Below are 25,692 nucleotides of genomic sequence, written 5' to 3' on the forward strand. Positions count from 1 at the left end.
GTTTTGTTTTACACAAGCTTCACTAGGTTTACTCTGGAGAAGGGTCACTAAATGCCTCCATTTTTTTGGAAGGTGTACTACTACTTTCCTTGTTGTAAGGTGGAGAGGGTCAGAAGTAGAATGGAGAGACATCATTTGCTTTCAATGGATGTCTGTCTGCAGAAGCTCCTAAGCAACCACCAAAGTAAAAACTTATAAATAAGTAACTTCTGCATTCACATGGCTGAATATTTCATGGAGAAACTTCCCATAACAATCAATACAAATAATTGAGACTGAGAAAGCTCCATCTTATGAAAACCACCTCAAGCATCAACTTCAGATACCGTTTTTTCTGCAACTTTTGCTTCATATACTCTATATACAGACTGCAAATAGCAAAGAAAATTTCACGCACAGCATATCTAGTAGCATAACCCAAGTTGTACAACATTATCACACATATTATCTGCCTTTTCATCCACCCTCCCTTCCTTTGCATGCTGTAATTTGCCATCAGGGGTGAAGCAGTCTTTCTGTCATTTTACATTTTCCTGGCTTTCTGTCTTACTGGTAAGACCAAGGAAATAATTTGTGCTTCTCCTCTTTAGATAAGAGCATTTGCCAAATTTTACAAATACATCACCAGCCATGTATGGAGGTACTAAATGCACAAAGCTTTTTCCCCTCACAACCTTCTCTCAGTTTTTGGTACATTTCAATATGGTATTTTGCTGTATCCTCTGGTCTAGGGATAGCAGAAGACTCAAGTATCAGCATTTTGTAAGATTTGTGTATTCAGATTGTATTTTAAGAGTGACTTGCTAGTCCTCACTACGTTTTGGTTTGTTGTTGTGGTGTTTTTTTTTTTTATTTGTGGATGAGTGAAGAATGTACAAAACAGAAAAAGAAAGCATCCCATTTCTGGTGGCAGCATCATGAAGTCCTACACAACGCTAATAAATAGGAAAGTCTATAGATTAAAGGGCAACACTTTTTAATGTACTGGATGAGGGTACAGAATGTACCCTCAGCAAGTTTGCTGATGACACCAAGCTGGGAGGAGTGGCTGACACACCAGAAGGCTGTGCTGCCATTCAGAGAGACTTAGACAGGCTGGAGAGTTGGGCGGGGAAAAACCTGATGAAGTTTAACAAGGGCAAGTGTAGAGTTTTGCATTTGGGGAAGAAAAATGTCATGCACCAGTACAGGTTGGGGACTGACCTGCTGGAGAGCAGTGTGGGTGAAAGGGATCTGGGGGTCCTGGTAGACAGGAGGATGACCATGAGCCAGCAATGTGCCCTTGTGGCTAAGAAGGCCAATGGCATCCTGGGGTGTATTAGAAAGGGTGTGGTTAGTAGGTCAAGAGAGGTTCTCCTCCCCCTCTATTCTGCATTGGTGAGGCCGCATCTGGAGTATTGTGTCCAGTTCTGGGCCCCTCAGTTCAAGAAGGACAGGGAACTGCTGGAAAGAGTCCAGCGCAGAGCCACAAAGATGATGAAGGGAGTGGAATATCTCCCTTATGAGGAAAGGCTGAGGGAGCTGGGTCTCTTTAGCTTGGAGAAAAGGAGACTGAGGGGTGACCTCATCGATGTTTACAAATACGTAAAGGGTGAGTGTCAAGAAGATGGAGTTAAGCTTTTTTCAGTGATGACCAGTGATAGGACAAGGAGTAATGGATACAAATTGGAGCATAGGAGGTTTAAGGTGAATATCAGAAAATTTTTTTTTACTGTGAGAGTGACAGAGCACTGGAACAGGCTGCCCAGAGAGGTTGTGGAGTCTCCTTCTCTGGAGACATTCAAAACCCGCCTGGACGCCTTCTTGTGTGATGTACTCTAGGTGACCCTGCTCTGGCAGGGGGGTTGGACTAGATGATCTTTCGAGGTCCCTTCCAACCCCTATGATTCTATGATTTTTTAACCTACTTTTTAAAAAAGCTAAACAGCTTAGAAACTAAGATGAACTCAAAAATCCCTAGGGAGTCAGAAACAGACATGACATAATCTAAGGTTTTCATAAAAAAATTTCAGCTGAATACTTCTCAGGAAGCATATTAATGTATTATGACACAGTTATTAGTTAGCTCAGATTAAGTAAAAAAGCACTCCCCTGCTTTAAAGAAATCAAGATAGAGAGAACTGAAGACTTAAATCCCTACGTACAGGGTTTAAGAAGCTTTTAAAGGTATTAATCACTAGACAAGAATTGTTTCATCAGAGAATAAAAATATTCTGTTTTCAGCCCTCCCTCCATGAATGGACTCTAGGGGAGCCAGAGATGATCAGAAGGGTTGAAGAAGATGTCAGTCACGTTTCTTATTACAAATGTAATCTAAAAGCCACTGAACAACGGTAGAATTTTGGGTGCCTGAAGTCTCGAGGGTCACAGGCTGGAAGGAACTTTGGGAGGTCTCTATTCCAACCTCGTCCCCAAAACAGGGTAGCTCTGGGGTCAGACCGGGCTGTTCAGAGCTTAGTCCAGTCACAGCTTGAAACTCTCCAAGCACAGCCTCTCGGGGAGACCTGCTCCACTGCCTCACTTCCCATAGGAAAAAGTTTCTCCCTATCCCTGCCTGAACCTGTTGCAACTTGTACCTTTTGTCTCTCACCCTCCTACCCTGCACCACTGTGAGAGAGTCTGGCTGTCTCCTCCATGATCCCTTGTAGGTGCTGAAGGGCTCTTAGGTAGCCCTGGAGCTGTTCCTTTTCCAGCCCGTCCCAGCTTCCCCCAATGCTCCTCATGGAGCAAGTGCTCCAGCTCCACCACCTTGGGGGCCCTCCCCAAGCACCCTCCAGTTTGTCCGTGTCTTTCCTGTGTCAGGTCCCAAAACTGGATGCAGTATCTAGATGTGGTCTGAGGACTACCATGCAGAGGGGGACAATCCCTTCCCTTAATCGACTGGCTGCGCTCACACTCATACAGCCCAGATTATTTGCTTCTTCTAGGTCACACTTAGAGAAATTACTCTAGTGTTATAAAGATGCAAAACCGCCATATGGCTTTACACTGAACATATGTATCAAAGTAATTAATGGAAAGGAAGTATTTTTTTCAAATTGGAATAGTCTCACTCATTGTCCTCTTTACTAATTTTATTTGGAAAAAAAACCCAAACGACAATCTTTTATTTGGAAAGGACATGGAGGAAGGTAGATGGGGTAACACTCCATACTGTCATGCCTACTGAATCTTCTAAGGATACTGTAACCAAGCAAGTATTTTAGTCATCCAGCTCCTGGAACACAATTCTCAAAGGCTAGCTAGCTATGAAATTCCCTCTACAAGGAACAGGGAGAGTTATGTGCCTGTTTCAAAGATTTATGTGTTTTCCTGTAGCCATGGATTAGACACTTCTCTGAAACTGGGATTCGTTGCTTCAAATTTCCCCTCAAAACTAGGCTTCAATTTGTATCTTTGGCTGTGGAGAACCACTCGGCATTTTGATTTGAAAAAAACGGTGGCAGTAGAAGTGGTTTAGAGATTTAAAAGCCTGAAGATTAAAGTATTCACTTAGGAATCAGCAGGTTCAAACTTGCACTTTCCAGCTCCCAGGAGAGCACACTTCACACTTGGTTACAAGCTGCTGAAACAAAAACTCTGTAGAGCAAAACGTGTGAGACTCATGAGCCAGAAGGATGGGGGAGACAGATCTGTAACCCCTCTGAATGATCCCTTGCTTACTGAATGTACCTTGCAGCTGAATCACAAACCACATGTTTCAATTTTTTCAGCACCAATGAAAAATATACATAGCAAATAGGAGCATTCATGTATTGTTTACTCACAGGTGAATTTTCACATTTCACTGATCTTTGCACTTTTCACTATTTCTTATATAGGTTTTATGTTTCTTTATTCTGAGAAAATTTTGGTCTCCTTTTATTTCTATAGAAACTCAAGAGACTTTGCAGGATTATGCAAGGAACAGACACCAATACCTATATTTAAGTATGACACATTATGAGCTTGTATTATCACTTATAATTTGACTCCATTTTAACTATTTGAACTATAAAGCTCCATGGTGAGTGTTTGCCTCAGGCTAAATTTTTTTCTGGAAGGCATAAGCAAAACTAGTTCAGTCATTTCAGAGTGAAGGTGGGAAAACCCCAGTTTTGCAGATATTTATACAGCTGTTTCAATGAAAATCTCTCAGTGTTTCCACACTCCAGAGCAGGGTCTTGACATTTGGCAGAGAGGTTACTCTCATGGCAAGGTACCTTTTCTGTCACAGTGAAAAACCACACAAACCTGACTAAAATAAAACCTCCTGAAAATACTACTTGTATATGCTCTGCACAGGTTTGTTAGAGGCCTGTAATTGAATTATCAAAATATTTTCCTTATATTAACTTTGCTTCCTACTCAGGCAACAGGATCTCACAGTCTTTTTACACGAGGGAAAGCAGATGTGCTGATGCAGAAGAAAGGGTGAGGAATAGGACAGGGACTGGGAAAGGTGACCATGGCTACAGGCTGATGGTTTCACAGGTAGTTCTGCTTATCCACTTCCACCCCCAATAACAGAGAATACGCCTTCTTCCCAATAGGTATTTCAGAGGAAAAATAATTACAGCCAAAATGTAACACTGATTTTGAACCCTCTCTGCTGTCCTTCATAATATTTTATCAGTAGTTTGTTCCTGCACCTTTAGACTGTGTGATCGTTAATGCCTTGTAGCTGTATTTATTAACAATCTTACTTTTATTATTTTTACAACTTAATGATTTTTCCCCTAAGCATTCATTTATGAGACTTAGCGAGCTTACGGAATTATTAAAAATCAGAATTTTTTTTAAGTGTCTTATTTTTCAGGAGAAAGTACATTATTTTTTTCCCTTCTCCCATTTGTTTTTGTCTCAGTTATGAACAGACTTAAATAGCACAGCTGTTTGCTTAGAAGGACCTCCATTTTACTTCGGCCAATTTAATGGGAAAATTGCAGAAGTTTTTAGCTTGTAATAAACCACTAATATTTAGTAAACTCCTTCAAATATCAGAAATGCACAGAAACACACACTGTTCACTGCATGCTCATTCTCAGGGACTGGATTCAAAGACAGAAAAGCAATACAATTTTTTCTTGTCAAAGCCACTTTTAAAATGCTGAGTTTTGAGGAGGCACATTTTAAATCTTTTCAGCCATCACTAAGCAGTATGTTTGTACTAGAAATTAGACAAAAGTCAATAGAATAAAATGCCTCAGTGAAGGGCCACCAGCTACATTTTTATTCACTATCAACTTACACAGAGCTGATCCAGACCTTCAGAAAAGTGATAGTTTAAATCCTACTGTCTGCAAAGGAAGCAGATTTACTCGTAAGACATTCCCAATGATGCAAAAAACTATTCCTTTCTCTCCTTTATTAACAGATGTCTTAAAGTTTAACCTGATACTAAAGAAGGCTTTTTTGAACTCCCCAGGTTCAAAAGACATTTGTTCATCTCCCCAGTCCTGCTCTAACGTAGCTTTCAGCTCCTAGTGATTCTGTCTGCCATTACAGCAGCAGCGAGCAGCAGAGAGCAGAGCTGCATCCATCCTCACCAATGAGCTTCCACAAAGCACCTCTTAACTGGTGCTGGGGGGGGGGGAGGGGGGGGCTGACATGTTCTGGGTGAAGGTTCAAGTGCTAGATCATCTCTAGATGACTGATCTCTCAACTAAGTTGCATATTATTGAATAGAAAAATCAAGGAGGAAAGAGAAACCTAGGGACAAGAAGTTAAATAAACTTCTACCAGTGTAGAAGTAGAAATAAGTAAGAAATAAATCACTGACTTAAAAGTAATTCTAATGAATCAAACAGCCCTGTGAACACACACAGTGTTGTTACTTCATCATTAAATATATGGCCCAGTTCTCTGTATTACTAAGTTTGTAAAATATTCTGTAAGACATATAGTCTTTGCAATTGGTATCTATTAGAATTAAAGTCTTAAAACTATTTTACTCTATACGAGTTAACTTGTGTCTCAATACATCAACTCTTATAATCAGTTTTCTAAACAAATACTCTGTTGCAATAGTTTTATTTTCAAATTGAGGCAATTGGCTTATCTACAGTGAAATGCACAATTTCTATTTAATTTTTAATAAGGATCCTTTTCGTTTATAAGGACATTTTTATTTCAGTTTGTGCTCATGCAAAGTTCTAGCAACCAAGGTGCTAAAATTCCTATGAGGTGAAGCTGAAAGGATAAAACCATTTACACCTGATGCCTGTATTCACTGAACTATAGGGCATTGAACCATATAACACAAAAATTATGACATAGCCACAGCACTTCATCAAGGCCCTTTACAATGAATGAAGTTGCAAAGGTTCCTAACTGATACGGTCTCTCCTGTCACCAGTTGCTGGAACAGGGAACAGGAATGGGCAAACCCATACTCTGAGCTTCTCTCTGAAACCAGCCAGCAGAGGCAGAGAAGAGGCACCAGGAATTTTCACGTGGCAAGGTCTGAGCAGAGTTTGAACCATGGGGCTTAAATTCAGGGGACTGGTGATAAATGGCATGGTGAGAAAGCTGATGGGTAGGACCACATGCATATATCTGGGAGCATGGAAAAGAAGTTTCAACAAAAGAGCAAAGATGCACGCATAGTGAAGAAGCAGGAGGCTGCCAAGTTGCAGAAAGGATCCCACTGAGAGCTGTGACAGGGGAGAGTGCCAGCTGAAGTGAGATTTCATTCCGAGAGCAAAGAAATGTTTTCCTATTGAATTCCCGCTGTTTAATTTCACATCCTCTAATGGCATTTAGCAAACATAATTTACTTTGATTACAGGTGAATCTATAAAATAGAAAGTTGCACAACTGCTTCTGCCTCAAGTCTATATCCCAAAGATTTCACAACTGCTAAAACACCCACATCACATTCTCCCACAGAAAACACAACAGTGCTCAGAAAAACCTGGAAAAAACCCTCAACATTGATTTCTCTCTCCTCCCAAGATTACACATGAAAACAGACTGTATTCAGCAAGTGGAATAAATGCGTTTCATACTAGCAGACTTGGTGCCTGTAACTATACCTCTAATGTAAATATACCTCTAACCTAACAAAATGCAAGACATTTCTTCTTTTCAAAAAACCATTCATATTCATTAGGTGTAAGCAGGATACTTGCTCATGCCACTTTCAGAACTAAGGGACTACCCATAGAAGAATGGAAAATTATTTTGTAAGTTAACATTCCCAAGACAGGATCTGAAATATTACTAATATTAGAAGTGAATACACTATTCTGAAGACTTTGCATTTATTCATATATAAGATCAAACTATTTGCAGAAAGAACACAGCCTTGCACACTAAATGCTTTTGCACCTCTGGAAAAATAGGAAAAAAGTTCCTCATGGTACCAAGTATATATCCCCTATGTTCTTCTTCCACATTTGAAAGAAGTTTATCTTTCTTCTTTATATAATCCTAATATAAAAAACCATACAGGATACCAAAGAGGTGGGAGTACATCTCTCATCTTGCGTTAGTTCAGAAACCAAACCCCTCTAAAGCCTAAATTCCCCAGTTGTTCCCATTCCCATCTATTCTGTGATTCTGTGATTTTCCATACATCAGCTTAAAATTTGGCTGAATCTGAGTAAACTAACTGGCTGATCCACTGGGGTGGGAGTTGTGAAAGTAGGGTGAAGTTTACAGGCAAAATCTGCTACGGCTGGCACTGGGGATACAGTAGCGTGGACCTATGGAACCTCTGATCTCAAACTGAGTTCAGACCTAAGTGTAGAAGATAACACAGATGTACTTAGTTTTCACTCAATTAATATGGCACATCAGCCATTCTTACCTGTACACACCACTGTTCTTCTAAGTAATATAAATAAAGAGACCAAATGAGCCATTAGAGGACTCTCAAACTGTTTAACAGAATAGCACTAAGGTCCTTCACACTAATATTTTCTCTCAATATAAAACAGCAGTTTTCAAGTCACAAGTGTATTGTGACACTGTAATAACATTGTAATGCTCAGTGTTAAGCAAATCATATTACGGAGATGGCTTACAACAATTCTCTTAACAGCGTCTCTTCAGCTTCCTAACAGCAGCTAAAATTGTGCCTGGACTGCCTGACATGGCTGGAGAACCTCAATAGCTTCATCTAGCATATCCATTAACAATAAAAACCGGGAGACACATTGTGATAGGTTACAGTGTTCAGGTTAAGGACTTCAACAGGAGTCATTCAGGTACAATACCTCATTATAGTTGTCCTCAAAAGCTGCTAACATGTCACCTGTGACACCGAAATGCTTGTCAGAAAACTAGTCATTAACATCTCTACGTTTTCTCTTGCATGGAAAAACTGCTGTTGAGTTTCACTGCTTATGGCTACTTCTGTTGGTTTAGAATATTTTTTTTTTCTAGACTGGTGTGTTAAAAAAAAAAAAAGTCTGGCCAATGTTACTTAGATTTAAGTTGTACCTCCTGAACTCCTGTAGATAAATTTAAAAAACTTAAGTCTTGCTTTATAAACCATCTTCCTATGAGATCATAACATAAATCATTTGCAAGATGGCTGAATAAAGCTGACTGGCATATGGCAGAATGTAGTAATTTGTATGACAAATTTGATACAACTTCCTTTGAAAACTTCTACAAAAAGCTTTTAAAAGTTTAATTTTTTTTTAAAGCTAAGTTCTGTCGTTCTCAATCTGTTTCAGAAACACAAATACCGAAATCTTAAAATATGAAGAAGAATCTTAACATTTCCACTGCCTGCACTGAACCACTTCAGTTCACACGGACTCCTTCAGAGCATTCTGAAACTGTGTGGTCCAAAGCCTCCTTGCAGATTTCATTCCATGAGATACCAGGCCATTCCCAAGGATGAAAAGGAGCCTGGTTGTTTCCCAACAAGCTTGACATTGTTTTGCCATTTCCTGAATGAGCATATCAGTCCTTGGCCACCACACAAATCATCTAGTCAGGACAGGCTATTTTTATAGTTCCCAGATGGTCTTCATGTACTTTCACGCATGACATGAGCTTCACAGGATACAACCACTCTGGTGACCTTGGTACATGTGAAACTGTTTTCTCCAAGCAAAGAAAGGTGGGAGCTGTTGCGTGCACATGGGTACATCTATTCATAGTTATGTCATGCACTTTAGCTAGCACTGCATCATTTTATTTTCACAATGTACGTTGGCATTTGTCATTGGCAGGAGTTCAATTTGTGTAATAAAAAATATACTGTCTCCAGCTTCAGTACATTCTAGTAATCTGCTGCTTCCAAAGGGAAATCTGACAAGCTATTTGCATTCAGGAGTCGATTGGAACTTTTGACCCCAGCTCCATATTTTGACAGCAAACACTCAGCAGTATTACCCATTTCTGAAATCATATTTGAGATACTATCGATATTCAGTGGTGCTGAATAAACTCTTCCAAAAGATTCCCTTGAGGCTGTCTGCTGTCTTCACACAGTCTTGAAAAGTAATAAGAACAAAATACAGATTTAAGTATTTTTACCTCAGCTCTCCCTTATTAAGACTATATGATTGAAACAACAATCAACTACCTCTACGAAACCGAACAGAAACCATGTCACAAATTACACGCTTTTCTGTGGATAACCAGTTATTCATACAGATTGCTGCTTAACAAAATGGGTAATTTACCACCTGTCCAGCAATTCACACAAATGGACAGAAATAGTGTTAGCCCATGCAGTAAACCAACAGTTTTGACACAGTGAAAATGTTCACAGCCTCTGAAAGCTTTTTCCACACTAGTGAGATCCTGAAGCATGGCTAAGTGCAACTGTAGTTTGGGAGACCACAGAGAAGGTGGAGCAGCAGAGATTACTGTTTGTCTGCCCAAGAACATTAGTTATGCAGGAGTTTGAAACGTGTCCCCAGTGCTTCAACTGTCCTTTTTGGCTCATTACTGTGTAGCTCCAGGCCACTCCTGAAACCAAACTACACATCAATGAGAGGTATTGACACATGACAAAAAGACTTGCACACTTGGACGTGTAACTGAGACAGTAAATAACAACTTCTGTATGACAACTATTCCAGTTAATTGCTATACTGGTTTTCATATTCTGCTCCACTTTTGGATAGTACATCAACTTACAACAACCTAAAGAAATGTAGATTATGATGATGAATGACATGTTGGTTTCAAACTGGTTTATATATAGAAGATGAGAAACATTTTATGGAGATGCAAATGTAAGAAAAAAGTTACAGTACGTGTGAAGCCATAGGACACACAACACAAAAGATGTAATGTGCCTTTCTTCTCTCACTTAGAACAACTTCATTATTTCGGGACAGTGTTACAGCAAAATTCACCAAGGAACTTTGTTTTCTCTCTCCATAAGGAACTCAAGGAAAAATTCTGCTCTGGGTGTCTGAAGTTCAAATTACACCTTCCAGTATTTACCTCCTTGGTCTATCCTTTGACAGAGAACTGACATTTTTGTTCCTTGTGTTCAAAATTCTCTACAGGTTTAAAAGCAAGTCTGGTACTCAATACAGTCACACATTAATTTCTCTGACCTCAAAACTAAGGAAAACAAATGCCCTTGAACAGACTAAAAGAAATGCCACAGTTGGACAGATGAACTGTACTAATAAAGATGACAATAGACAATTACTGGAACCACAGACACATTTTTGTTTGGTTGACTTAGCTACAGAAACCAATGTCAAAGGCAGAATGAACTATGTGCCCCAGGTATGTGCTCTAGGCACACCCCACCTTACAGCCTGGAAGGAGACATGGGTCTTGCTCCAGTACTTTGCTCTTCCTTCTGAGCTCTACAGGCTATGGACAGAATTCTGCAGGCAGGACCCCGGTGTGCAGCACCAGCAGCCCCCCACACACCTCCAGTCCCCCAGCTCACTGACTGGGGGTTGCAGGCTGCGCCAGAGCTGCACCTGCCCTGCACTTGGGACAAGGTGCTGTGACAAGTCTCCAGCCCACATTGGCAGGGGAGGAGCATCCCCGGGGGCCTCAGTTCTTGGTCCAAGCTCTGCATCAGATGCTACTTTACATATGAACAGCAGCAACTGATTAAAACAAATGGATAAAAATCAGGATGTCTGGCTTTGAAGTCTGGCTCCATTGCAGATTTGTTTTGTGACCTTTATTTACCCCTGAAAGGGAGTGTTTTGACAGCTTTAGTCAGCAAGAAGTAAGGTGGCTTTGATAGGCATCTGATGAAATGGAGGTATCACCTGGCAGCAGCAGACTGCTGCCATGGCACTCTTCACTACAGCACCAGTCTTGCCACTGCACTGAAAACATCACTGCAATACATGGATGCAGTGCAGGGGCAGCAATGCAGGTGTAACTTGTATCTTACAATAAAAGCAAACAATTATGTGATATAATAAGAGACCAATGCACATAATGAATTATTTTTCTCTGCTTTACTAAAATGGAAAATCCCTTTTTGGAACAAATTTCACTACAATCTCTCTTTAGCTATCAGCTCAAACAACATCGTTTGACCAGCCTTGCAAGTGAGCAGGATGGTAAATGAAGCTTGTGGTAAATCCAGCAATTAATTACAAATTGTTTAAGGCTGTTTATATTAGCTTAGAAACATGTATTAAAGAGACACATATTTGTTTTCATCTCCTACAGAATCCTGCTTGCCTTAAAAATCAAAAGCTCGGAACTATCCCAAAATACAGCAACAGCCACCTGCATCCATAGAGAAAAACAGTATTATTCAGAGATAAAATCCTTTGCTATGAAGTCTTATGTTTTGTCTTGTATAATCCTTAAGACATTTTCACGCCAAAGAAAGTAAAACCCCTGTAGTACTGAAAATTACTACATTTATCTGGAAGCACAACACTCTTCTGAATAAAACCATCATTTGAACACTGAAATCTAAAGAAAAAATTTCAAGCTCACTCCATACTGTTCTAACAAAGCAGCTTTTATAATTCAAAATAATAAGAGAAACTAAGCAGTTAAGGTTGAAGACAGATTTCCAAAGATTTCATTCGATTCTCAATTCCAACTCTGCAACCTTGGGAAATATAACTTAATCCTTTTACTTGCAGCCCACTGTAAAGTGCTTTGTAATAGCTCACTTAGGATTCATCAACCTCACCAGTGTTTTGTGATAATCAGCTGGACAAAATGTATACAAAAAATGAAACAAACAAAAAAAAGATAATAATGCAAACCTTATCAAAGCATATAAACCACCACGTATCTTTGCTTTAAAAATTCCCTTCAAAATACATCATCATCACAATAATAAAAAAAGGAACAACTTTGACTTTGAATTCAAGGTCAATTAAATTTCATCATACTCCCAACCTTCTAGCTTCCTGTTAGTGCAAATTATGAATTGGCAGATATCCAGAAGAAGCAGACGAGGGGGAATCCAATTTGTGCATGTACTTAGACAACTAAAAACTCCCTTTACAATTGCTTATCTTCATATTCCCTCTGTTCATCTTCTAGAAAAGCAACAAAACAAAAGCAGAAGCATTTTCTGAATGGAAGAGAATGAAGTGCTAAAAGTGTAACCCATTTTTCAGCAACTGCAGAAACATTCATCCTAGTCTTTTTTGCTCTCCTTTTCATCACAGGTATTAGTAGTTATTTTTTAACTGCTGCACAATATGGCAAGTTTCCCTCTGACAGCAGATGCAAAGGCAAAGCCTCTTTCCCAAAGAACTTGCTCTTGATGAAACCCACTTGAGTTAATAAAGGGTGAGACTTTACGACTCTGAAGTGAAGCAGGGGCAGGACAGTGATTCTGCAGTATTTAGACAGAACCTCATCTCTTGCAGGTCTCAGGGAGGCACAGTTTACAAAGAAGAAGAGGAGGGATGAAGGGTCTACATGTAAGTACACACACACAAAAAAGGATTTCTCCACTTTCTCAGCTTGCACTTTCCCACCTCCCACAATTATTTCTGCCTTTTATGGTTTCTTTGTTATGCTTTTAGAATTCCCCTATTTCCCCTCAGGCTCTGGTGTATTCAGAATGAAGCATATCTTTTTGCTGGGGTGGCTGAAACTTCTAAGCTTTTTATTGCAAAGATATAGTTGACTAAACTTGGCAACATTTACAGTGTCTGCTGAAATCAACACCTGACTTCCTCTATACCAAGTAGCATTAATTAGATAACTCACATTAAAAAAAAATAAAATAAATTATCGCCATCATTTGCCTTGTTTTGGTATCAAGTCATGTTTTACTGTTACCATTAAAGACTGAATGGAAAATCTGGAAATTCAGAGTATAAAAATACACAAAAATTCAAACTGCATTGTGCCAGGTTAGGTGGACTGGAGTGTAAGGGCTGGAGCTAATACTAGTACATAGAATCTCAGAATCATTTAGGTTGGAAAAGACCTTTGAGATCATCAAGTCCAAACCGTACAATAATTGTATTCATGTACAATGCAATTTGTTCCTTACTGAAACCCCTATGAACACCTGGTGGCTGGAAGCAGAAAGCTTAGGGTGTTTTGGTTGCCACCTGCAGGTGACCCCAGGAGGCTACAGGCGACTTATGCACTGGGAGACCTCCACTGCAAGGAGCTCAGCCATGGTTGGGCAGAATTAGTTCAGCACTGTGGCCCTGAAGCGAGGTTTCGTACTTCCTGCTGTATAGCCTGCAAAGCTATTTGGAAAAATGGTGTTACAGACTTGGAATTTCACATTGCTTTTTATGATATTATTCCCATAGTCAAAGGGAATAAAACAGACTTTGTGAAAACAAAATGCAACTAATAGAATTTTTTTTTTCTTGCACATCACTGCTAATAAGATGGCTCAAAGTAAAATAAGCTCAGCTCTTTAGAGGCAATGCCCCAATAGTTTTGTAGTGTTGTTGCCATAGATAGATATGAACAGCTGTATGTGACCGAAACTTATTCAACCATTTGACTGTTGTTGCACAGGGAAGGCAGGTTATACCTGCCTGTCTTTTGTCACTGTGGTCTTTGGCTAATAGTCAAATATGCAGTAAACAGTCACTTGTTACCATGTGCAACAGCACCAGCTCTCGGTATACAGTGAAGATAACCATGTATGAAAGATATCTGAGCTACAAGATAGGCTGTTACTTTCCAGAATCTGCAAGCAAATTAGAAGGCATAATTTACCCTCTAACATAATCAAATACAAAAAGAGAATAACAGTTTATTTCTAACATTTCAAAAGATTGTGCACCATTACGCACAGCACACAAAACCTTATTTTTCAGTGGTTCCTCCTTCCCAAACCTTTATGTATTTGGAAATACTTCAACTCTTCACCAGTTCCAACAAGTAAATAATTTCAATTGCTTTTTAAACTGACTTGGAAAATCCAGTGCATCCTGTCATCCCTTCCCCAAGCCCTCGGTGCTGCAAAATCTCTTCACATCTGCTACATCTGCTACTTCATACAGTAAACAACCACATCTTGTTTTTAAGTCTTGACCACATCCTCGTCCTGCCATTTCAGCTTAGTGGGCCTAATTTGTAGTAGTGGTTTACCAATTAGATGAAAAAGCATTAAAAATGCCTGCAAAATCCATCAGGAATCAAGTCACTGTCGCTATTTTCTTTCAATGAGCTGATTTCCTTAGTTGCCACACCAAAGGTATTGCAGACAGCATGGACACAAATAGCAGAATTAAAACTTCAGGATTATGGACAACCAAATGAACCAATGAACAAACTAATAATTATAGCTTTTATAAAATGCACATGAAGTAAGAGGTTCATATGAATTCTACTGATAGCCCAGTTCCTTTCTGCACCCAGGTCTGCTTACTCAGCATTTACTGTACCAATCAGGTATAATACAAATGGGGGTGGGAGTAGAATAACATCAACCAGTTTTATTCCAATACTGGCCTGAAAAGCCTATTAATTACATGAGATTACACACCATCCACAAGGAAATCACTGTTATTTTCAACCATTAAATTGAAATTACTAGGGGAAAAAAGTTACTGTGCTTTTAAAGCAATGACCATTTTACTTTATACATCTTGTCTATGATCCAGAAGGAAAGGAGGTAATCTCAAAGGGCAGAATGTTAATTTTTATGTGGTATATCAGTTAAAAACTCTACATGCTAGCCAAAACCTATTCTGCATTGTTCAAAACAAGAGCAGCTAAATTAATAGAACTATTCAGATTACAAGATACAGCACACAATAAATTGTCATTTGTTTTGGCATTTTTAAGCCCAGTCTTTAGGCTCAGATAATACAAAGCACAGGAGTGGGAAAATGCGATCACAGATGCATGAATTTATCTGTTTTAACAGTTCAGTTCCAGTTTAAAGCACTTTAAGTGAGCTTTGATAATGAAAGGTGACAGGACCAGATCAAATGGTGCAAGTGATTTGATTAGCTCCATGCTAACCATCACGCCTAGATTTGATTTAGAAAGGAGCAATCATGTCTGACCACGGTAAACAGTTCAGAATCTGCCTTCCAAGGCAACATCTTCACAGGAGAGAGATTGAGATCTTCTGTCTTCACTAAGTTTCTAGCTAAATCCCCCATTTCAAGCTTCTGGTAGCTTCTCAAGACAAACAACTACAATAAAGAGAATGATGCAAGTTTCTAGAACACCAAGAGACCACTTGATGAATAAAATCTGCTGTGTAAACTCTCTCTAAATCTACTGAAAAGTATAATTAAAATTATGCAAACACGCTACAGGGTTGAGTTTAGCAGTCCATGAGAGCAACTGGGATAAAGTCACAGCAAACCTCATATACCTAAAATATTTCATCAACACATCAATTCCAGTAGTTATGAACATGACGCACTACCAGAAATTTTATTTCCTCCATCCCTGAAAAAGCAAGGCCACTCCTACTTTGCTCTCTCTTTCAAAGGGACATACAATTCTTTCACTGCATAGCAACAAGGCTGTAAATCAATACAAACACAATTTCATTTGTCTCCAATATAGTTGTGTCAAAATTTTAGGAATGCAAACAATATAATGATGCAAACTATTAACTATTAATGAGTTCTTAATATTCACTCTCCTGTGAAATCCTAAACCAAAACTGACTTAAGGGTCAAGAGAAGAACATATGCAAAGGGCCTAGGCTTCAAAAAGCCTCCAGATAAGATACTCTTCTCTCACAGCACTGTATAAAAGATGAGAGCAGACACTGATTACAGGACGGGTGACCACAGTAAGAAGGGAGCACCCTGAGAGACACGGCACCATGAAGGCTTTGAGGAATGACTGAAACAGGCACCGCAAGAGAAACAGGAATTCTGTGTAAGGAGATTTTGTAAATTCTCCAAACACTTACATTGATGGAAAAGGAATATAAAATATAAAAGAAAGAAAAATGGTCAGTTTACTGAAAAAAGGTATAATAAAATTGGTAATAGGCAACAACAGGTTTAATCTACCTCAAATAGATGCTAAATTTTCTTTCATTATTGGATGTTGGCCACAGCAGCTCATCAGGCCTCTACCAAGCGGAGAAACTCAGAGGATGCCTACACTCCAGCCTCTCAGCTGCCATTGTCAGACCATAATTTCCTCCCCTTTCACTCAACGTGCCTGATCCAACTGCTTCTGCTGATCCCTTTCCTCATCCCCTGGAGCACAGTTTTCAGATCCATGTCACTATGCATAGCTTGCTTCCTTGACTTTTGCTGGTCTGATCTTGGGTTATTTTATTTATAACTGCATAATTTTCACTCTCGCAGCTTGCAAAGACTGTAGATATTAACACACTTCCAAAACAGTATCTAATCAGGATGAATTCGAACTATACGGACTTAAGCAGATAATTTGCAAAGACCTATCAGTATCTAGAGAGAAATCAAATGCATACAGAAAAAGGGAAAATGGCTTCTTCAGTAAACTACTAAACAGAGATTTATCAACAAAAATTGTTTACAACAGAATTATCCCTATGATTAATAGCTTTATGTAAAACTAGAGTTGTTAAAAAGAAGGAAATTGAACAAAAATATTGGAATTATGTTGTTTAATCTGGAAAGGTCTGAAACAATGTTCTGGAAAAACACGTCTGGAAAGATCTGGCATACCCAATTACAAGTATGGACTTGGTGATATTTGATCGCAGGTGAAGTTCTAGCTCATAAAGTAATTTGCAAAAAGCTGGTCGTGTAAAATGAGTTTATTATATTGAAACCTAAAGTAACAAATTTTTTAAACATGGGATTAATTTCTATTTGAGATCAACTAACATTTTTAAGCCAATTATTAAGCCTAAAGTGACCGAAGACATTTAGTATCTGTATTCATGGAATGGAATGCCATGACTAAGAAGGAGACACTGTTTTGTTTAAGGCCAAATTACGTTTATTCAAAAAGGCACACCACGCCCTTCTTTTCTGCCAGTAAAAGAATTATTGGTTTTGCATGATGATGATAAATTTTTAATATATAGGAAAAGATTCATCCCAATGTCAAAACATATTAATGTCAAATCTTTTCTGGAACAAAGTTCATAACTTGAAAGCTCCAAGAACAAATAAGCATATTTTCTGCGTTTGGTTTCTCTACAGACATAAGAATAATATTAAGGAAGTCTTTAACATTGACCTTCCTAATAATAAGGCAAGATAATTAAAATGTTTAAAGTCTAGTTTGAGTTATATGGGCCATACGATTCAATTTCTGTATAAAAGCAAGCAGCTACCCTTGAATTATACAAAGATTTCTCCAAACTAATATTGTTTTGTGTTGAGCAGATGAGGCAGAACCAGCAGCAGCATCCTTAAGCTAAAATGCCAGAACCGCATTTGACTGCTCTGGATGTATTTACATACCATTTTGAAGCAACCTTTGCTATAGCTTGATCTGGAACAGCATTTCTGAGCTAGCAGTCAAGAAATTACCATTAACTAGTATTTTGGAAAAACTAGTGAGTGAGATTGCTGTCCTTCTGATCCTGTCAACTACACTTAGTAAGTCACACACGTTTTTAGATAAACCAGCTAGTATGCAAGTTTGCCTTAATGTCTCTTACAATTGCAAAAGGAAAGATTGGGTGGTAAAGGCAAATGCACACTAAGAAGCTGTAAAATATTACTGTAAACAAATTGCAAGTTCATCTTTCACATATTATACATCTTTTATAATTGCCTATCTAGATGAAAGTCTTTAAATGTGTGATATATCTGTATATAATTAAAACAGACAACTCATATATAGTGTAAACAGTTAAGCATAAATGTATTATTTCATCTGCAGACCAGTTCCAGTTCTGTGTGGGAATACGGTACATGATGTAACTAATCTATTAAGGAGGTTCTCAAACAGTAACCTAAAGGGAAGCGTTCATTGATTTTTTTAATTTTTTTTATTATTTTTTTTTCCTAGTCTATTCCATGAAGCTAACCACAGGTTTTGCTTGGCACTTTACAGTTGAACAAAGAGAGAAAATGCCTAGCCAGAGTTTTGGACCCACTGGAATCAGTAAGAAAGGTGCCAATGGCCTCAGACCACCTATTACTAATAAGGATGAGGACAGATCACTACAGCACAAACTATTCTAAACATAGTATCTGCCTTTGTGTTTATGAAGAATTCTCTTGAGTAAGACTAGCATCTTCTCCATGTCATGGAGAATAAAAAATACCTTATATTTTTAAATTAGTTTTACAATGTTGAATGCAATCATTCTTTAAACAAACTAAAAAGGAAAAAAAAAAAAAAAGGAGTTGTGTGGGGTTTTTTTCCTATTTTCTATCAGGGAAAGCAACATTAAGATGAATCATATGAATCATTATTTCCACAGACCTTGATTATGGGGGGAACTGAGTAGGGAGTAGAGATAAATTATTTTACATTTCCTTGATCAGAGATACACAATCATGCTATAGAAGAAGGCTCCTATGATTGATTATCCTGTTTATTAGAACCGTAAGCAGGCTAGATAAAAGGAAAATTAATTTGTGCATGCATCAGTTGAACTAAGCTTATTTAAACTGATTTCAGTTGATGATAAACACAATTAATGCTACAGAGATTTGGGATACTTGTTAATTTATGTTATAGCACACAGAGTGACCAATAAAAAAAGTTCACTACCTCAGATTTGGCAAAAATTACAAAACCGTTTTGCTTTATTACAGCGGATACGCTGTTTGAAAGAGCCTCTCACCTGTTCCCCATAAATTTTCTGCGAAGGTAACAGCCATATTAACCCAGTCACCCAAACTATTTTATTAGAAGATGCGTCACTGCACAACCCTGGGAAACCATCTCACGTGTGAGGTCTTCTGAATGCAAACTGTATTATTCAAAGGGAATTGGCTTTTCCCATATCAATACAAAGACTATTTTGAGGCACACCACACAAATGGCTGCACCAATGTAGAACTGAGTGCAGTGCAGCTGTTTGCCCCTGCTCCTTAGCTGGAACTTACTGTCCCATACAGTTAAAGCACAGCAAGAGTCTGTCTGGTCTCTTCTTGCCTGCTTTAAAGCTAGAGCATCTCCGAACATTTTAATACACTTCAGCAAGGCTGGAAATGAACTTGTGCTGAAACACTCAGGGACATTCAACTGCACTGCTCTTTTGGTTCAGATGCAGGCTCTCTAACAGCTTTAATCACCCCAGCTTTTTCTGTAGTGATCATTCAATCTCCAACTATACCATTACAACTACTTTACTAAGTCAGTGTAATCACCTTTATAAAAGAAAGGCTTGGGCCAGGGTGCTCCACTGAGAAGCCCAGAGTGAACCTCTGATATTGCTGTTTACATAAAAAGGCAGTATCAGCGATGACACGCTTGTAATTCCATTTTGATTAACTATACCTGAAATCTCACCAGTTCACACAGAACTACATCTTAACACTTACTGCTACAGATACGTCAACTTTTGTGAAAAAAATAACAATTTTATTTCTTTTCACTTACAGTGTTGCGTGAAGATTATACAGTAAAATAACACGTGAAAATGCTCACAGGCTGCCTGAAAATGGAAATTCTTCTGAAAGTAACTGATGTTAATCTCTACTGGGCACAAATCTTCAGCATGTACTATCTATATAATACATATCTATATACTATATAATTTGTAGCAATACAAATCCTATGCATTTCCAAGACTTAATTTATAGAGAAACAACTTACTGAAAGAACAACTGTATTATATGTTCTGTTTCTGTGTGGGATGACTGCATGAGACATCCAGATACTTAGAAGTATGTTTAACTAGGCTGCCTGGAGTATCTCCATTTCTACAGCTTAATGTGATAAAATCATTCTGTTTAAAATTAAGCCTTCAATGATTAAACCTTTAAAAAGCAGAAAATCCTATTCTTTTTCAGAGGAAAACTACCCTAATTCTTTCAGAGTTGCTCGTTACAGGTATTTTACAGAAGACACCACATCCCTGGAACGTGCCACACACGCTCTGTTTGCAGGGTACGTATACAAGGACATACCTGAGTGTTCCAAGAGTGCTGCAGTTCTGCCCAGACAAGTTAAGCAAACTTCAGGTGGTTGAAGAGACTGACTTGCCTGCGTGACCTCTCTGCTGAGCAAACTTATGGGAACAGTTTTGGGCAATGCAGAACTCTATTCTCACAGCCTATGGCAGCTCCCACATTTCTGAGCAGCTGCAGATTTCTAAACCAGATTTCATTCACACCTCACGGAGGTATGCACCTTCCACTTAATCTGCCACTTCAGGTAAGCTAAATATACAATTATTAATGACTACAACAGAAGTTTTCTTCCATTCTTTATACTTCCCTAGCACTTTCAAGTGACTGGCATGGTGAATGTGCTCTACAAATCAAAGGAGAGAGAATACAGGATTGTCACAGCCCAGTCCTAAAAGGTCTGAGCTATGCCTTAATAATCACTAGCTTTGCTTTAAAATCAAAGGATAATGCATTCTACCATCTTATTTTGGAGTACTGGCATCCTCAGGCCCCTCTTTACTATCATCAAAAACCTTCCTTGGAACCTTAGCTGTGTTAAGAAAAAGGCTTTTAAAAAGAAAAGCAATAATATTATTCCACTAGCAGTAGTTTAAAACATTACTGTATAAAGCAAAAGCTCAAAGCAAGTATCTTCGAAGTTAACCATGACTGGAATAGTAGTTTCATCATCTCTCTGGCACAATGTAAAGGCATAAAAAATAGTACCTAACAGACAAATTCGTGTTCTAGATAGATATACCTTCTTCTGACTTGGTTGACAATGCGAGAAAATACTGATTAAGTAATATTTCATTAATGAAACCAGAGTTCACTTAACTATGATTCACCAAGTAGCAAGATGTATCAAGGAATATACAAACAAAACTCTGCTTTAGCCTTAAAACAGCTGCAAATTTAAAGAATGTTTATTTTTGTTATTTTAAAACGTCTTTTTAAAAATATGACAACAGTTCACAATTTTTCAGTGAACAGACACAATGCCATGTGACTTTTAAGAATAACCATACACTAGGAATAATGAATGCCTATTAGTCAAAGGGAATACTTCATGCAGGCCCACAGGTGCTGTATTTTTTGTTGACAATACTTGAAAAACAATTTTAGAAATCAAAATCAATACACATTTTATCAACTACAACCAAGAATTACATTATAAAGGATACTGTTTAAAAGTAGTCTGATTCTTCCAGTTCATTACATCTAGATGACCAATGAAATTATTTGGTTGGATTTAGTGCCAACAGCATCTGTTGTTACCATACAGAAAATTTCTCTCTCTGCCTGTGCAATACCATTGATAAAGCTCTAAATAAATTAAAATTAACCATTAAAAAGCACTGATTGGAAAAAAACCCATGTAGTTAAGGAACAAGTATGCACAGGTTTATTCTAATACTTCTCCAACATATGCACTTGAAAGCCAACTCTTTGATGACAGCTTTACTTTCCTTGTATGAAAAGCAATCATCTTATCTTATGAAAAAAGAAGCCACATTTCATCAAAGTCAACCATCTTAATGCTGACCTATATTTAATGAAACATTCCTCTCAATCACACCAAATGAATGCTTCTGAAACGTTCCCGAAAAAATACTGTTCTGGAAATATTTTTCAAAAAGAATATTGAAAAACACCAAAATAGTAACGACTTGCACCATTCATTTGTGACATTCTCAAACTGCACCCATTTCAAGCTCATTGTACAACAGAAACCTGTTCAGCATTATCAGCTGATACGTTTAAAATATCTTCCACTTATATCCTATCCATCTCCTTCTTAAATTCAAAATAACTATTTCATACAATAAACACCAATCTAGTAAAGGGTGATCGGATTCTTCCTAGGTATCATGTGCATACTCCTACTGTTTCTCACTGAATTCCTCCAATTCCTCATGTTCTCACATCTAATTTTGCATCGTCTTTGTTTCATCTTGCTTTTTATACTCTTTATATTTTTTAGCTAAGATACTGTAATTCTCTATGCATTCATACAACATATCACACATGACCTTGATATAGTCAACCTCTTGTCAACTGTCAACCTCACTATTTCAATGCTAAACAATGACAACAGTAAGAATGCATGGCAAAAAAATAACATGCCTGAATTTTGTTCACTTATTTTTACTGCTCTTCATAGTGATTTGGCCAAGATATTCAAAAGCCACTACTAACTTCAGGAAATAATTTTGGTGCCTACCTAGTAGGAAGTACCTAAGCTCAGACACTCATAATGTAAAAACTGTTGCCGTAGCTTGGGCTAAAAGACAGGACTGAAGAAACTTTCGCGGTCCACTTCCAGGCACAAGGGAACATCCCCTACAAATGATCACCAACTTTTTAAAATGCAAATGTTTTTCTCTGCTTTTGGGTTTCCTCATACTGGTTCAGATAGGCAATCATGACAGAACTACTTGAGGAGATCAGAACCTCTGCTCTCCAAAATCCAACAAGGAGTTTCTACATCTGTAGTCAGGAATTTATATGAAATTTTCCTGGAGATCCTTTCTTTGAAACATGGCATTTTCTACCTTTATTGCTTCGGTCTTCACCCTAGATGGGTTAGAAACATTCTCTTGTGGAGATGAAAGTTCCAGTGTTATTATGAGATGAAGAAGTGCTACAGTACGTATTGTCACTCCCAGTTAAAGTATCTCTGGCTAGATCCTGGAGATCTGTCTGATCTTCAGGAAGACAGAAAATACAAAGCCTGATGACTGATTATTGACTATGTGTCTGGAGAAAAGTTGAGATACTAGCCTTTGGAACATCAAATCACATTCACAGTGGGAAGGAGCTGTGTTCAGGGAATAATCTACATCTCACCAATATGTGGTTACTCTCTTTATATGAAGACAACCTAGGGCAGGCAAAAAGCTTCTCAAGTAAACTGGAAGGTGCAACACAAACTCACCCCTACATATGGACACCTGAGCGGAGGGATCAATCAGATGCCAAGAAAACAGGGAAGAAAGGCAGTAAACTCTTATTTAGGAGGAGCTGTTTTCTATAGTTCCTATCATTTAAAACTGTTTGGGAGATCTCCACAATTATAACATTAAAATGAGTATTTCTAACCTTTTAGGAAAGAGCCTTAGCAAAGGAAATAGGATGGCACCCTATATTATTAGCACCATTATCTCTCAGAATTACCAATAAGGTAGAGAGAGACAGATCTTGAACTCATATAGGGAATATGCTAGCAGATCACAGGAGGACATACTGCTGGTAACACGAGATAAAGCAAACTATCCAATCATATCAGAGGACTGGATGATCTGTTCTTTAAGTCTGTATTTGTAAAACATGAGAAGAACTACAGAGGACATCCATCTGAGAGACGTAACAGGAACAAAGTGCAGTCAGCAGTACCACATCAGATGCTCCCAAATTTTTCTTTTTCTAATACCAAAAGGGTAATCACAATCTGGACCTTCACATTCAGGATGCAAAGTTTAGTTAATCACAAGCATGGAAGTTAGTTGGCCCAGTAAACCAGAGGAAAATTCTGCATTTAGGGGAAAGCAGAGAGATTCAATTGTGGAAGGACTCTCCCTACCCCACTGCCACTAGGGACCAAAGTCCACTATTAAATAGTCCAAACAAGGGAACCTGTAGCAAAAAAACTGCTCTCTAATTCCAGCTTAAGGGTGTAAACAGACTCAAGCATACATTATACATTTTAAAAGAAACCAAACATTAAACTCAGCTAGGAAATAATTTAAATTGGACATTTTGGGCTAAAGAAATCAGCCAAGAAAGCAAGAACCTCTAACATCTGCTTCATGTTTTAAAAGAATACAAACCACTATGCAAAAAAACCCAGCCCAAAACCAACATATATTTTCTTCTCTGTAAGAGAAAAAAAGCATTTTTACAGATAAGGAGGCCATTAGTAACCAAAATTAATTTAAGACAACTTTAAAAAAAGCACACCCAGATAATTTGTGCTTTAGAGTCCTAAAAGTGTTTGCGAGAGTATAATTTCAATGATGCTAATTTTCAATAAATTTTGGAACACCAGAGAAATTCAGTAAGACTGCTAGCATTTTCTGCCAATATTTGAAGGCAGAAGGCAGTATGATCTCAGTAATTACAGAGCTCTAAGCCATTATTAATCTCAGGCAAAATAACCAGTAAACTGATAAAGGATAAATTCACTGGGAAATTACACGAATAAAACTGATACCAGTCAACAACATTTTATAGAAACTTGGTCAGTAAAACAAAGTATGATTTAATCATCTGATAAAGTAAGGAACTGTGGTCAATATAAGTTACTCTACAGATGAAACACAAAGACTTTTGAACAGCATTTAGCTTACAGCCACACAACATTCAGAGGAAGAAATTATTATCACTATTATCAAATGTGACTAAGATATAGGTATAAAATAGTAGCTGTTAACAGGACATAATAATTGCAGAAGAATGTACTATCCCAATTAAATAATCCAGTACTAGCTCAACATCGCCTAAGCGTATCATCAACAATATAACAGCAAATATTGTTGATAGCAGTTACGGGAGAAAAAATGTCAGATTGGTTAATAAATGCAGTAGAGCGGTTATTCAGAGTAATACAGATTGCTCTGTAAGATGGGGACAGTGTGTTACAGTCAAAGGCAGGAAGGAAGGCAGGAAGGAAGGCAGGAAGGAAGGCAGGAAGGAAGGCAGGAAGGAAGGCAGGAAGGCAGGAAGGAAGGCAGGCAGGAAGGCAGGAAGGCAGGCAGGAAGGCAGGCAGGAAGGCAGGCAGGAAGGCAGGAAGGAAGGCAGGAAGGAAGGCAGGAAGGCAGGCAGGAAGGCAGGAAGGCAGGCAGGCAGGCAGGCAGGCAGGCAGGAAGGCAGGAAGGCAGGAAGGCAGGAAGGCAGGAAGGCAGGAAGGCAGGAAGGCAGGAAGGAAGGAAGGAAGGAAGGAAGGAAGGGAGGGAGGGAGGGAGGGAGGCAGGGAGGGACTACCCAGAAAACAGTGCATAGAAACCAAGGACTTAAGAAAGAAGTACAATATTCATGCCATAGAAACAATTCAATACAAATGCCTGCGAAGCCCCATGACAAAAAGGAGTGATAACGCCCCCACATATGTAAGTGCACATGAACAGAGACACTGCTTTTTTTCACAATACTAATGATACTGGAATAGTGAATACAGCTGTACAGCCCCCATATTGCTTTCCTAAGATGGCAAAGACCTTGTTTTTTTCTTGATGTTTTCTCCATAACTCACCAAAAAAGGGGAAAAATTCTGTACCTCCTTAAGATGTTAACCAGAATGTCTCACATGCTGTTATT

The 25,692-nt window shown here is 38.4% G+C and overlaps 1 protein-coding gene across 6 annotated transcripts in view; it reads right to left on the minus strand.

Annotated features, from left to right (window-relative positions):
* The window catches only part of TBL1X (transducin beta like 1 X-linked), a 197,275-nt gene that overhangs the window by 66,090 nt on the left and 105,493 nt on the right, over positions 1-25,692 (minus strand). The gene's annotated exons all lie outside the window — the stretch shown is intronic.

Source organism: Apus apus, chromosome 1, assembly GCF_020740795.1.
Source record: "Apus apus isolate bApuApu2 chromosome 1, bApuApu2.pri.cur, whole genome shotgun sequence".
Lineage (NCBI taxonomy): Eukaryota > Metazoa > Chordata > Aves > Apodiformes > Apodidae > Apus > Apus apus.